Source organism: Pristis pectinata, chromosome 23 (genome assembly GCF_009764475.1).
Source record: "Pristis pectinata isolate sPriPec2 chromosome 23, sPriPec2.1.pri, whole genome shotgun sequence".
Taxonomy (NCBI): Eukaryota; Metazoa; Chordata; class Chondrichthyes; order Rhinopristiformes; family Pristidae; genus Pristis; species Pristis pectinata.
The window spans coordinates 2,493,412-2,509,018 of record NC_067427.1 but is presented as its reverse complement, the minus strand read 5'-3'; the positions used below and the strand labels follow the sequence as shown (position 1 = coordinate 2,509,018).

General features: G+C 46.3%; 2 protein-coding genes across 4 annotated transcripts in view; one reads left to right on the top strand and one right to left on the bottom strand.

The window, feature by feature from the left end:
* The window catches only part of rbm18 (RNA binding motif protein 18), a 28,158-nt gene extending 26,523 nt beyond the window's left edge, over window positions 1-1,635 (bottom strand). Inside the window, exon 1 of the mRNA XM_052037052.1 lies at window positions 1,543-1,635. The gene's annotated coding sequence lies outside the window, so the exon portion shown is untranslated. The remainder of the gene's footprint in view (window positions 1-1,542) is intronic.
* A 90-nt stretch (window positions 1,636-1,725) lies between these two features.
* The window catches only part of mrrf (mitochondrial ribosome recycling factor), a 46,091-nt gene continuing 32,209 nt past the window's right edge, over window positions 1,726-15,607 (top strand). For 2 of the 3 annotated variants that reach the window (XM_052037082.1, XM_052037079.1), the window contains exons 1-2: window positions 1,726-1,814; window positions 5,482-5,725. The gene's annotated coding sequence lies outside the window, so the exon portion shown is untranslated. Of the gene's footprint in view, window positions 1,815-5,481; window positions 5,726-10,670; window positions 10,906-15,607 lie in introns of those variants that run through there. The other variant, XM_052037080.1, reaches the window with a different exon arrangement.

Below are 15,607 nucleotides of genomic sequence, written 5' to 3'. Positions count from 1 at the left end.
TTATAAAGGTAACAGGTCTCTACAGATGTTGCAAATGGATAGAAGTGTCCAGGTGAGCACTTAAATTGCTTAGGCACAGAAGGTTACGGCAAGTGCTAGAAGATGAGATTAATAATAGATGGCTGCCAACTTCAGAAATGCATTTATGCTGATGCCAGATGGCTGGTCAGTGTAGACACAGTGGATCAGATAGCCTGTCTCTCTGCTGTATGGTTCTATAACTCCAAGATAAACCAAGGAAATAGTGGCAATAAAATGCTTTACAAATTGAATTGGGTAGTGTCATTTGCCAGGGTCAATAGCAGGATGACTTTTCTTAATGCAATTAATGATCTAGATGGTGGCAAAGGGCACAATTTCCAGAGAGACAAACAATCTAGAGGAAGTCAGTGGGTCCAGCAGCATTGTGTGTGTGTGTGTGAGAGAGAGAGAGACAGAGAGAGAGAGAGAGAGAGAGAGAGAGAGAGAGAGAGACAGAGAGAGAGAGAAGTGAAAGAATTGTTGATTGACGTTTCTGATGGAAACCGTGCATCAAGACAATTTCCAGATATGCAGATGATGGAAAACATGAAGATGTCATAAATTGCGAGTTGGATACTAACAAACCAGGAGGACAGAGGAAGACTAGTGGAATGATCCGACAGATGGTCAGCTCAGCTATATGAAGTGTGATACGCCCCACTGCTCCATGGACCCAGGTTTGGGTGTTGTCCATGTGATTGTGTGGGTTTCTGCCAGGTGCTCTGGTTTTCTCCCACATCTCAGACTCCCGCCGGCAGGATTACGAGCAGTGATAAACAAACCCTCAGTGCAGGTAAATGGCAAAGTAATCAATAGGACGTCGATGCGCATGTGAGTGAGAGAGAAAAATGAACAGCAGGAAGAAGAGGGGAGATCGTCCCCGCCGGCAGTGCGGCGCTCCCTCGCCGCTACCCTCGCCGGCAGTGCGGCGCTCCCTCGCCGGCAGTGCGGCGCTCCCTCGCCGCTACCCTCGCCGGCAGTGCGGCGCTCCCTCGCCGCTACCCTCGCCGGCAGTGCGGCGCTCCCTCGCCGCTACCCTCGCCGGCAGTGCGGCGCTCCCTCGCCGCTACCCTCGCCGGCAGTGCGGCGCTCCCTCGCCGCTACCCTCGCCGGCAGTGCGGCGCTCCCTCGCCGGCAGTGCGGCGCTCCCTCGCCGCTACCCTCGCCGGCAGTGCGGCGCTCCCTCGCCGCTACCCTCGCCGGCAGTGCGGCGCTCCCTCGCCGCTACCCTCGCCGGCAGTGCGGCGCTCCCTCGCCGCTACCCTCGCCGGCAGTGCGGCGCTCCCTCGCCGCTACCCTCGCCGGCAGTGCGGCGCTCCCTCGCCGCCGTCCCCGTGTGAAGCGGGATCTGATCCCACGGAGGCCTCGGGCCTCACACAGACGCAGGGTGAGCGGCCCCGGGCCCGATCTCAACCCCGCGCCCTTCCCGAAGCCTCGGACTCCGGCGTGGAGATGGGAGCCGTCCTTCCCCCTCCCCCAAACCACCCGAGAGCCCCCGTCCCGCCCCGCCCGGAGCCTCACCTCCCGGCCCGCTGACCGGCGCATTCCTCCCCCCTCGCCACCACATCCGGCCCGGACAACCGCTGACCCTTCACCCCGCGCCTCCACTTCCCGCCTGCGCCCCCGAGAGCACGGGACTACATTACCCAGGATGCCGCACGCCCCGCAGCGCGCTATCTGGTGGGGCGGGGACGAGAGCATGCTGGGAAATGTAGTCCGGGGTGGCGCATGCGCGGCTTCGTCGGGCTGGACGCCGAGGAAGGCGGTTGTCAGGAGGAGCCGAAGAGCTGGGGGTAGGTGTGGGCCCCGGGCTGTGGGAATGGCGTGTCCTCACTGTCCGGAGGGAGTCCTGCCCTGTGTGAGGGGCAGTACTGAGGGAGCGCCTCATTGGGGGCAGTAGTGAGGGAGGGGGTTGGTACTGAGGGAGCGCCTCATTGGGGGCAGTAATGAGGGAGGGGGTTGGTACTGAGGGAGCGCCTCATTGGGGGCAGTAGTGAGGGAGGGGTTGGTACTGAGGGAGCGCCTCACTGGGGGCAGTAGTGAGGGAGGGGGTTGGTACTGAGGGAGCGCCTCATTGGGGGTAGTAGTGAGGGAGGGGGTTGGTACTGAGGGAGCGCCTCATTGGGGGCAGTAGTGAGGGAGGGGTTGGTACTGAGGGAGCGCCTCATTGGGGGCAGTAGTGAAGGAGGGGCAGTACTGCTTCACTGGGGGCAGTAGTGAGGGAGGGGTTGGTACTGAGGGAGCGCCTCATTGGGGGCAGTAGTGAGGGAGGGGGTTGGTACTGAGGGAGCGCCTCACTGGGGGCAGTAGTGAGGGAGGGGCATTACTGAGGGAGCTCCTTTGAGATGTCACAAGAGACTGCAGATGCTTTCGCATGGAGCAAAAGAAATAAACTGCAGGAAGAGCTCAGCAGGTCAGGCAGCATCTGTGGAGGGAAAGAAATGCTGCCTGACCTGCTGGATGCCTAATTGAATTCGTGCCTAAAATTTTGCTGTCTGTGGGGACAAAAAGGAGCCTTGGAACTGGGGATCTGGCATGCTAGAGTGAGCACAGGAACAGGGGCCTGGTGTGCTAGAAGAAGTGTGGAAACTTTGGATCAGTATGCTAGAGGGAGCCAGGTGCTGAACTATCAAGATCTCCGAACAATCGGAGGATAAGAACTGTATGAGTAACCTCTGTATAAGTATATTCTGTATAAATAAGTAATAGTTTTAAATCTTAACTTCAGGTACAAATAGTAACTTATTAATGAAATATAGTTAAGTAAATAAATAATAAATAACAACACGAGACCATTCAGCCCATCAGGTCTATACTGCTTGTAACGGTGCAATCCCAATAGTTCTATTCCCCAACACTAATTTTCCCTGCTGCCTATTCTCTCTCACATGCCTGTCAACTCTGCTTTTAATTATTTTGCTTTTTCCTTAAAAAAAAATTGAGTATGGATCCGGAAGAAGTGGCGGAGGTACTTAATGAATATTTTACGTCAGTATTTCACGACGGAAAAAGATCTGGGGGATTGTAGTGGGGACTTGCAGTGGGCTGAAAAGCTTGAGCATATAGATATTAGGAAAGAGGAGGTGCTGAAACTTTTGGAAAGCATCAAGTTGGATAAGTTGCCGGGACTGGATGAGATGTACCCCAGGCTGCTGTGGGAGGCGAGGGAAGAGATTGCGGAACCTCTGATGATGATCTTTGCATCGTTGATGGAGACGTGAGGGTTGCCGATGTTGTTCCCTTATTCAAGAAAGGGAGTAGGGATAGCCCAGGGAATTATAGACCGGTGAGTCTCACCTCAGTGGTTGGTAAGCTAATGGAAAAGATCCTGAGAGGCAGGATTTATGAACATTTGGAGAGGTATAATATGATTAGGAATAGTCAGCATGGCTTTATCAAGGGCAGGTCTTACCTTACGAGCCTGATTGAATTTTTTGAGGATGTGACTAAACACATCGATGAAGGGAGAGCAGTAGATGTAGTGGATTTCAGCAAAGCGTTTGATAAGGTACCCCATGCAAGGCTTATTGAGAAAGTAAGGAGGCATGGGATCCAAGGGGGCACTGCAGTGTGGATTCAGAACTGGCTGGCCCACAAAAGGCAAAGAGTGGTTGTTGAAGGGTCGTATTCTGCGTGGAGGTCGGTGACCAGTGGTGTACCTCAGGGATCTGTACTGGGACCCTTGCTCTTTGTGATTTTTATAAACGACCTGGATGAGGAAGTGGAGGGGTGGTTTAGTAAGTTTGCAGATGACACAAAGGTTGGAGGTGTTGTGGATAGTATGGAGGGCTGTCAGAGGTTACAGCGGGACATAGATAGGATGCAAAGTTGGGCTGAGAAGTGGCAGATGCAGTTCAACCCAGATAAGTGCGAAGTGGTTCATTTTGGTAGGTCAAATATGATGGCAGAATATAGTATTAATGGTAGGACTCTTGGCAGTGTGGAGGATCAGAGGGATCTTGGGGTCCGAGTCCATAGGATGCTCAAAGAGGCTGCACAGGTTGACTCTGTGGTTAAGAAGGCATATGGTGCATTGACCTTCATCAATCGGGGAATTGAATTTAGGAGCCGAGAGGTATTGTTGCAGCTATATAGGACCCTGGTCAGACCCCACTTGGAGTACTGTGCTCAGTTCTGGTTGCCTCACTACAGGAAAGATGTAGAAGCCATGGATAGGGTGTTGAGGAGATTTACTAGGATGCTGCCTGGAATGCGGAGCATGCCTTATGAAAGTAGGTTGAAGGAACTCGGCCTTTTCTCCTTGGAGCGATGGAGGATGAGGGGGGACGTGATAGAGGTATATAAGATGATGAGAGGTATTGATCGGGTAGATAGTCAGAGGCTTTTCCCCAGGGCTGAAATGGTGGCCACAAGAGGACACAGGTTTAAGGTGCTGGGGAGCAGATATTAGAGGAGATGTCAGGGGTAAGTTTTTTACTCAGAGAGTGGTGAGTGTGTGGAATGGGCTGCCGGCAACGGTGGTGGAGGCGGATATGATAGGGTCTTCTAAGAGACTGTTAGATAGGTACATGGAGCTGAGAAAAATAGAAGGCTATGTGTAAGCCTAGTATGTCCAGCACAGCTTTGTGGGCCGAAGGGCCTGAATTGTGCTCTAGTTTTTCTATGTTTCTACACTAAGGTGTAATTTACAGTAGCTAATTAGCCAACTAGTATGTGTTTGGGATGTGGGTGGAAACCAGACTACCTGGACGAAATTCAGAATACAAGGTTAATGGCAGGACTCTTAGCAGTGTGGAGGAACAGAGGGATCTTGGGATTCACGTCCATAGATCCCTCAAGGTTGCCGCGCAGGTCGATAGGGTTGTTAAGAAGGTGTATGGTGTGTTGGCCTTCATTAGTCGGGGCATTGAGTTCAAGGGCCACGAGGTAATGTTGCAGCTCTATAGAACTCTGGTTAGACCACACTTGGAGTACTGTGTTCAGTTCTGGTCACCTCATTATAGGAAGGATGTGGAAGCTATAGAGAGATGTATGGGAAGGGAGCTCTGGTGAGCAAAGGGTTACTCTCTCTCTCTACTGGTAAGCAGCTTGAGCCACCTGCTCATGAAGCTTAGCAACAACTATCAGGCAAGCTGACTTCAAGGCCACAAGAACAGGGTTGTTTTTGAGACTTAACTGTGAAAGATGTGTTAACCTGTCTGGGACCAATGGTAGTGTGAGCTGGTCAAGCATACCCATATATGGGTATGCCAGTGCAGTAGGTGGACACCCACCTGTGAACAATGTATTTAAGTTTGTTAGCACCCTGTATTCCTTGAGTCGGGCTATGTGCAGGGAAGAGCAGCAGTGCTGTTTGCTCTTCCGTGTACCCCCTACTCCCACTAGCATTAAACAATAAAGAACTTTTCGTACGCTCCTTGGTATTGGTATTGGTTTATTATTGTCACTTGTACTGAGGTACAGTGAAAAACTTGTCTGCTGTTGTCTGATTTATTACAGAGCACGGGTTGACTTTCACACTTGGCGTTAGTCGGCAGGATTTCGCAAGGATACCTGGACACCTCTGGACTGAGTCAGTGGCCGACGGCGTTCGGAAGGTCAACAGGAGAAATAAGGTGCCATCAGACCCCTTGTGTCTGACTCCTACGTTGACCTCTGGGAACACTGTGGTCCCTCATCTGAGGTAGATCTGGTTCACTGCCGAAATCCGAAAAGAACCAGCAGAGAACAAAGAGATTCACAGGTAGGAGTGTGTTATTTTTAAGAAATAGTCGTATAGTTTAAAAAAAACAGAGGTTCGTTTGGAAGATAATCAGAGTTCGTATGGTATAAGTACGTCTGGGATAAGTTCATTTGGAAAAGTAAAGTAGTACTACAGAGTTCATTTGGGAAACACAGTTCGTTTTGAAATAGTGTTCGTTTGGAAGCATAGTTGGGGATAAATTGTAATTCGATCTGAGGCAGTGAGGCCAGGATAAATTGTGATTCAGACATCAAACGTAAATCAGAATGGGACAGACTTTAGATAAAAGTAATGTGGGTACCCCAGTGCAACACATGTTATTTGCACCCAGAACATCGAAAACAGTATTGACAGTTGTTAACTGAAGAGTGGCTGATCGGTGGCACAAGGTGTGCATTAAATCATCTATTTAAAAGACATCAAGGGAGATACTTAATTCAATTTCTTTTTTAAGGCTCTAATTTCATGTAAAGTGCGCTCTTTAATTTCAAGACTGCTTTTCTGTTTGTGGTAGAAATTTGTTTTTTAAAGTGATACTTTAATGTATAAGTGTTTTTGGGTTATTTTTGTCTTTCATATCATGTAAGATTTTTTGAGAATTGAGTTCTAATAAGTTATGTTTTGAATAGTTAATGAGCAACATTATGTACTAGGAGGGGAAAGGAATGTAGGAAAAAAGTGGAAAAGACGAATTAAGGAATGGAAAGAAGGTTTAAGAGTGGTAGAAGAGAAAAGAGAGTAGCTGGAGGGATTATGCATGAAGAAGAGGGATTGAGTTATGTACGAGGGAGCGTGCACCCAAAGACCGGGAGGTGGTAAAGGCTGAGTGTGACTGGTGTGACAAGCAAGAAAAGGAGCGTAAAGATAACAAGGCACAGCGTCAATTGATTAATAAAGTGGCCAAAAACAATAAGACTGATAATGACCCCGGGGGCCCACTGTCAGGCATGGCGACCCCATTCTTGTAGAATGATGAGGATAAGGAATTGGAAGAATCCTTGTGGGTGAGGCTATCCCCGTATGCCGCTCCCCCCAGGGATTCCAGGCTTTAACGAGCCCAGCCTCCCATCAGAGATGAGCAAGGAGTAGGAGGGGTATCTGAACGTGTGAAAACAGACCCCTGAGCAAAGAGGGAGAGAAACCTCTTTTCTCCCCAGATATAAAACAAAGATCCAGTTGGATTTGTAAATTATATATGATCTACTCAGACCAGTGTCGCGGCTGCAGAAAAGGTGGACGTCATGGAGTGACTGTCTACGGAGTCTCTGTGGGTGGAGGTTAGGAAGAGGAAGGGGTCAATAATGTTACTGGGTGTTTTTTTATAGGCCGCCCAATAGTAACAGGGATATCAAGGAGCAGATAGGGAAGCAGATCCTAGAAAGGTGTGATAATAACAGAGTTGTTGTGATGGGAGATTTTAATTTCCCAAATATCGATTGGCATCTCCATACATTGAGGGGTTTGGATGGGGTGGAGTTTGTTAAGTGTGTTCAGGAAGGATTCTTGACACAATATGTAGATAAGCCCACAAGAGGAGAGGCTGTGCTTGATTTGGTATTGGGAAATGAACCTGGTCAGGTGTCAGATCTCTCAGTGCGAGAGCATTTTGGAGATAGAATTATGATCACTATGATAGCATTGGAGAGAGATAGGAACAGACAGACTAGAATGGCGTTTAGTTGGAGTAAAGGGAATTATGAGGCTCTCAGGCAGGAAATTGGAAGCTTAAATTGGGAACAAATGTTCTCAGGGAAAAGTACAGAAGAAATGTGGCAAATATTCAGGGGATATTTGTGTGGAGTTCTGCATAGGCATGTTCCAATGAGACAGGGAAGTTACGATAGGATACATGAACTGTGGTGTACGAAGGCTATAATAAATCTAGTAGAAAAGAAAAGCTTACAAAAGGTTCAGAGAGCTAGGTAATGTTAGAGATCTGGAAGAGTATAAGGCTAACAGGAAGGAGCTTAAGAAAGAAATTAGGAGAGCCAGAAGGGGACATGAGGCGGGCAGGATTAAGGAAAACCCCAAAGCATTCTACAAGTATGTGAAGAGCAAGAGGATAAGATGTGAAAGAATAGGACCTATCAAGTGCAACAGTGGGAAAGTGTGTATGGATCCGGAAGAAATAGCAGAGCTACTTAATGAATACTTTACATCAGTATTCACTATGGAAAAAGATCTGGGTGATTGTAATGGGGACTTGCAGTGGGCTGAAAAGCTTAAGCATGTAGATATTAAGAAAGAGGAGGTGCTGGAGGTTTGGAAAGCATCAGGTTAGATAAGTCGCTGGGACCGGATGAGATGTACCCCAGGATGCTGTGGGAGGCGAGGGAGGAGACTGCGGAGCCTCTGACGATGATCTTTGCATCATCGATGGAGACGGGAGAGGTTCCAGAGGATTAGAGGGTTGCAGATGTTGTTCCCTTATCCAAGAAAGGGAGTAGAGATAGCCCAAGAAAAGGTTGGGGGTGTTGTGGATAGTATGGAGGGCTGTCAGAGGTTACAGCGGGACATAGATAGGATGCAAAGCTGGGCTGAGAAGTGGCAGATGCAGTTCAACCCAGATAAGTGTGAAGTGGTTCATTTTGCTAGGTCAAATATGATGGTAGGATATAGTATTAATGGTAGGACTCCTGGCAGTGTGGAGGATCAGAGGGATCTTGGGGTCCGAGTCCATAGGATGCTCAAAGCAGCTGCACAGGTTGACTCTGTGGTTAAGAAGGCATATGGTGTATTGTCCTTCATCAATCATGGAATTGAATTTAGGAGCTGAGAGGTATTGTTGCAGCTATATAGGACCCTGGTCAGACCCCACTTGGAGTACTGTGCTCAGTTCTGGTCACCTCACTACAGGAAAGATGTGGAAGCCATTGAAAGGGTGCAGAGGAGATTTACAAGGATGCTGCCTGGATTGCGGAGCATGCCTTACGAAAGCAGGTTGAGGGAACTTGGCCTTTTCTCCTTGGAGCGACGGAGGATGAGGGGGGACCTGATAGAGGTGTATAAGATGATGAGACGCATTGATTGGGTAGATAGTCAGAGGCTTTTTCCCCAAGGCTGGAATGGTTGCCACAAGAGGACACAGGTTTAAGGTGCTGGGGAGTAGGTATAGAGGAGATGTCAGGGGTAAGTTTTTTACTCAGAGAGTGGTGAGTGCGTGGAATGGGCTGCCGGCAACGTTGGTGGAGGAAGATACAATAGGGTCTTTTAAGAGACTTTTGGATAGGTACATGGAGCTGAGAAAAATAGAGAGCTATGGGTAAGCCTAGTAATGTCTAAGGTAGGGACATTTTCGGCACAGCTTTGTGGGCCAAAGGGCCTGAATTGTGCTATAGGTTTTCTATGTTTCAGGTACAGGGCACAACCCTGAGATCTCTCTTCCCTCTGTCGTGCTATATTGAATCCTGAAGAGAGCACAAAGTGGAAGGTAGCAATGCTGGCTCTTGGAGGAGGAAGAGGTCCTATTGTTATATATGAAGATATAAATCGACAAAATAATGATCTGAATCAACAAGTTAATATTATGTTGGCGGCCCTCTTGGAGAGTTTGAAAAAACCATTGATATGAGTAAGGTTTTGGAATGTAAACCTACTAAATATACAGTTGAAGAATTTTGGGAACATTTTACTACAAAAGGGTCACTCGAATATTTTTAATGTACTGCCACCACCACGTGGGGGGGGGGGGGTGGGTGAGGGGTGTCTGCTTTAAGTGTGGTCAAGAGGGACACTGGCGATGGGATTGTCCTACTAATTGCCAGGAGAATACAGACAGCAGGTATGAGAGAAGGAGGACCCTTTACCACAAACAATCCCTTCAGACAGTGACCCAAGGTCGCAGGAAGGGCTCTGCTGTTCATAGCGAGAGGGGGAAGTGAAGAGCCCATTGTGATGATGAACGTGCAGGGAAGTCTCTCTTCCATTTTTGATTGATGCAGGGGCAACCTTATCCACCCTGGATCAGGAACTTGTGGAAGAATATGGATTCCCTGTAGCTGCTCGTATTGTTCGAATGTCTGGACTGGTCAGAGACTACTCAACCACAGCACCCTTACAAGTGACTTATGACTACACTACTCATACGTCACCTTTCACTATTACATCAAATCTGAGTTTCAATTTGGCTGGAAGGGACTTGCTCAGAGGACTTGGAGTGGAAATATTGTGTACCGATAGGGGGCTCCATGTGAGTTCACCCTCTGTGCAGCCACGAGCCCTATTGGCAGTCAGCCCTCCCCAGTGGTGATCAGTAGATCTTCCTCTGGCACTGCTCTTTTCTGACCTGCCTAACCTTCGTGTCACCCTGTGCTATGATCCCACTGGTCACGATTGGGAGAAAGAGCATTTCTACGAGGTGTATAAAGGACACACAGTTAATGTACGCTTGACAGGGAAAGTTGAGGGATGGCAGGGAACTCCCCTGATCGCAGAAGTGCCAGGTATGATATGGAAACAAACAGGATTAATCTATCCACATGTTACTGTTAATAAGGGACATACAGCTAAGGAGCTTGGTGTCTTGACCCAATGTTTGATGAATCTTGCTGATCCTAATTTGACTACTAAGCAGGAGTTCCCTCAAGGTGTGTTGACCTACTGGACTATGAGAATAAACTATATGAAGTTTTTGGCATATTGAAACATCACCGGTCACAGGACAGGATGGAAATTCCCGATGAGGTCTGGTCTGCTTCTCCGTACGAGGTAGGAAAAACCACCTGTGCGCCGGTACACATCAGTAAAACCCAACGTCCAGCTGCTGTCCATACCACAGTACCCTTTGAAGCCGAATACATGTGAAGGCATTGTACGACTGTTAATCCAGCCTCTTTTCTGACACAGCCACCCTATGAGATTTTGGAGCCTGATCATGACTGTCTGCAGAGAAATCATTTTCTAACTTCAGCTCGTGAGGATTTAAAGGACTATCGGATTAATGGAGCCACAACCTGGTTTGTGGATGGCTCGGCCTTTAGATGACCAAGGCCAGCGATGATCTGGTTAATCAATCGTACAGGGTACCGATACAGTGATAGAGGCTGTGGCCTTCCATCATCCCCTCTCTGCACAACAAACTGAACTTTTTGCTTTGACGCATGCCTGCATTAAAGGAAAGAATATTTCCCTTGACATTTACACAGACTCACGATATGCATTTGGGGTTGCCCATGATTTTGGTGAGTTGTGGCAGCATCGTGGATTTCTGACCTCCTCAGGTGCCCCGATTAAAAATGCTACGTTTGTGTCTAACTTGCTAGTGTCTCTGTCCCAACCTTCCCACCTAGCAATAGTTAAGTGTGATGCACACACTAAAGTTCAAGACTCCATTTCCCTGGGAAATGCCTACGTGGATGCAATCGTGAAGGCCGCTGCTATCCAGGGACTCCTTACCGTCTATTCAGACGGAGACAAACAACTCTGGAATAGACCGGCCCTGCCTGACATGGGGAGTGTAGAAAAACTTCAGGGGGACACACCTGCAAATTAAATTGAATTATGGAACCAGCAGGTGTGCACCAGAGATCCTGACACACGGTTATGGACCACCCCTGTTGGACAAGTTTGTGTACCAGATGTATTTTTACCTATGTTACTTAGTTATATTCATGAAATGACACATTTGGGTAAGGAGGGAATGGTAGGAGTGGCACTACAAGCCTGGTGGCACCCTAATCTGAGGACGGAGGCACAAAGAAAGGCACAAGAATGTAACATTTGCCAGAAAAATAATCCTGGTAAAGCCATTAAGTGTCCTCCGGGTAAGACAAGAATGCCTATGGGCCCGTTTGAATGCATACAGATTGATTTTATAGAACGGCCTAGAGTGTATGGCTACAAGTACAATATATTTATAAATAATTTATTTACAGAACGTTGAAGTGAAAAAGAGAAATAATTTTAAAAAAAATGGACATTTGCAGCCTTAGTTAAAATGTGTAAAAAGAAACATACCTCAAAAGAAACATACTTCATTTTAAATAATGTGATAATAGTTATTCCTGGGATTTATGGACTCAGCCTGGTTCTAGTAATGCTACATCCAGGTTCAGAAGGAGTAAGGGATCTGGTTTTTGTGCTTCATGTTGTCCATCAGTGATATAGGTGTAATGCCCTCGCTGTATTGTTAATATCCCCTAGAGAAATGCAAACTGAATTTGGCTGATATGAAAGGGATTTGAAGTCCTTTTTATGTTTCTAATTCTGTATGGTTTTTAATGATATAAAGCCATCCTTCAGAATAGTTTCTTTCCAAAGTATATTTCCAAAGACAAAGTCTTGATATAATTTTGTAAGGAAAGATAGACCCGCATTTATTTGGTGTATTTTACTTCCCTTTCAGTCCTTCCCTTTCAGGATGTCGCAGAGTGCTTTTAAAGTATTGTCACAATGTAGGAAATGTGGCATCAAGTTTATCTGCAGCAAGTCCCCACAAACAGCACTGTGAAAATATCCACATAATTTGTTTTAGAAATTGGTGCAAGAATACTGCGGGTGCTGAAATCCAAAATACAAAGACAAAATACTGGAAGCTCTCTGCAGACCCCGCAGCATCCATGGGGACAGAAACAGAGTCGGCATTTCATGTCAAGAACTAACCTTTCACCCTGTGCCTCCACTTCCTGTCTTTACCACACGTTTTAATTAATGTGAGGGGAACATACCTGGAAGGCACACACCACCAGACCATGTGGGGAAGAAGCCTCCTGGGAAATCTTGTTTTATATTGCACAGGCATGGTGGCCATGTAATGTTGACTCTGTTTCCCAAACCCTGCTGCTGCTTGACCTGTTGAACATTTCCAGCATCTTTTTCTGTACCTGCTTAATAAATATTTTTGGAATGATAAATATTTGGCCAATAGCTACATTCTGGAAGCAACAGTTTCCCAGTTGTGCTCTGGATTGCTAGAGGAGGTTTTAATGCTCAGGTCTCTGGAGCTGGACTTCAAGCCACAGCCTTTACCCCAGAGAGGAGAGTGCTGACACATTTAAAAAGAAGCCTGGAATTCAGACCATTTTCTTCAGAAGTCCAACATCAGTATAAGAATGAGAGATTGAGGTCTGATTTTGCAACATAATTCTTTTGTCACTCTGTGTGTTGTTTCTATATGCACTTCTGAATCCTCTTCAGCACACTAAGACCCTTTGGTATTTTGTGAGTTACCAATTGAAGTGAAGTACGTAATACATTACTTGCTCTTCTATTAATCCATTGACTGGTCTACAATTTACCTGGGGATGGAAAAAGTCTGTTCCAGGCACAACTGATCAGGTTTGAAAATGCTCTTGAGTGATTAATTAAGGCATTTTCATAACAATATCATGATATTGTGTGGATTATGTTGAAGCAAAACAACAGCGGCATTTGTGCAGCATCTTTAAGCGTTAAGCCTTTGGTTGTAGTCAATCATATGTCCTCAAATCAAGTCAAGTTTATTGTCATGTGCACAAGTACAGTGAGGTACAGGTACAATGAAAAACTTGCCTGCAGCAGCGTCACAGGCACATAGATTCAGACGACACACAGAACATGAATTATTACAAGACAGTGCAAAGCAAGATATTAATGCAAAAAAAACAATCAAAAACAAGTCCATGGTAGTGCAAGACATAGTCTGTAGTGTTCCGTTGCTGAGGTAGGATTAGTGTTATGCAGGTCTGTTCAAGAACCTGATGGTTGTAGGAAAGTTGCTGATCCTGGACCTGGTGGTGTGGGACTTCAGGCTTCTGCACCTCATGCCTGAAGGTGGTAGCGAGAAGAGGGTGTGGCCTGGATGGCGGGGATTCTTGATGATAGATGCCACCTTCTTGAGGCAGCCCCTCATTTAGATGCTTTCAATGTGGGAAGGGCTGTGCCCGTGATGGACCGGGTTGTGTCCTCTACTCTCTGCAGCCTCTTGCGTTCCTGTACTTTGGAATTGCTGCACCAGGCTATGATGTAACCTGGATAAAATTTTTGCAAAGTCCTTGTGCCTCTTTCTTAGAGTGGTAGGAAATAAGGCTATAATTTGCCATTCAGCAAGTTCTTGGTCACAGCAACAATGTTGGCAGGTGGTGTCTGGAGTCCAGAGCCTTTCTCTCAGGAATACCCAGAGAACATCCATAAATGTACCACCTTGGATCAGTCTTCTGGTGACTGTCTTGAACAGGAAAGCAGGCTGCCTGATGGCAATCTTGACTTGGAAAGAGTAGAGAGATGATATCTTGGAGGAAAAAGAAACATGAATTACTAGGCGAGACTTGAGATTAAGTCTTTGTTATAGGAAATCTGTGAGCAAGATTTGCCTGATGTTTTCTAAGACTTAGTATTTTTCCAACTGAATTTGATTGTACAGTTGGAAAAATACTGATTACGTATTGGGGAGCTGAATTGTAACCTTATTTGTCATAAACCACCTATCACTTTAACTTGCAGGAGGAAATCACACAGTAACGTTAGAACTGGAGATGTAAAGGAGTTGCTCCCAGAATGGGGTTACAGCACAAATTCTAATTGTTGATGAAAAGAATAATGAATAAGTTATAAATTACAGTGGTAGCTGCTTTGAGAATCCAGTTTCAGGAAGAAAGGGTTAAATATGCAGCTGCACGAATACAGTAATTACAGATTTCATTGGGAATTAAGATTGTTAATGAGCCTTAAATCCTTAATGCCGTTGCCCCACAATTGGGCCATTCTTTTGGTGTTTTACTTAAAAATACTATTACACAGCATATGTGCTCCAAAATAGCATTAAAAGTCCAACCATACAGTAGGTGGAATTACAAAAATAGTTAGAAAAATACATGAAATGATTTGAATAAACCATTATGAATAAAGGGAAGGAAACATTAAAATGTGCATCTCATTTGTTTCTCAAGCACTCTATACATGATTGCTTCTGTACTTGAAGGTATTTAGAAAGGTTTTCAGTTAAAACTTTGCATATAATTTTCTATGGTACCGTAAGTTAAAATCAGGTTTCAGAGGTTACAATGAAGCTGCTATTGATTGGGGAGTGATCTGTGTGAGATGAAGCTTTTATTCAAATGAGTTAATATCGAAATTGAAATAGTTCTTTTAAAATAGTTTTTTTTACATCATACTGCTTAAGCACTCTGTCGTCCTATTAACCACAATGGCTGGGCTGTATTTCCCACCTGGTGAGCTCCTGACCTCTGATTGCCTATAGTAGTGAAGGGTACGAGTAGAAATAAATTTATTTTGCATGAAAGAGGTGGCCCAGGTCACTCCTATCTACCTCCTGCTAGCTGGATTAGAACAGCATAGACCTGGTAGAGGATCACTATCTAAAGATTTGCTCAGTTATTAAAATGTATCCTGAGCCAATCACAATCCAAGCCCACACTCAATCCGACCCTGGAAGCATTTGTAGAGTACTGTGCCTGGACTCAGAAACCAAGGCAGACTTGACATCCATGCCTGAGAAAAACATTCCAAAGCCAGGCGAAATCCAGCATCCAGGGAGGGGTGATCCTCAACCTGTGATACCACCTCCTGACCATGGGGATGAGGCCAACTTGAAGCCAGCACATGACAACAATGCTCCAAGCGTGGGCAGCGCTGTCTGCCTGTTGCTTTGCAGAGAATCAGATCCTGCCATCAAAATGTAGTGAAATTTGAAATTGATTACCCTTCTGTCATGGGTCAAATCCCTGTCAAATGTCTAGCTAACACAGCTGCCATCTGCTGGCACCAAGGTAAGCTGAGCTGGATAAAATACTGAGCCAGGTGGATATGGCAGGACCCAACCCCAAATGTTTCAGCAAAATGTACACCCAACCTGAACCTGACACCTGGTTGGGTCACCATTGGGCTCAGCTCAGGTAGATGCTCTCTATGCTGGATGGCAATACACCAGAAGAAAGGAGCAGGAGA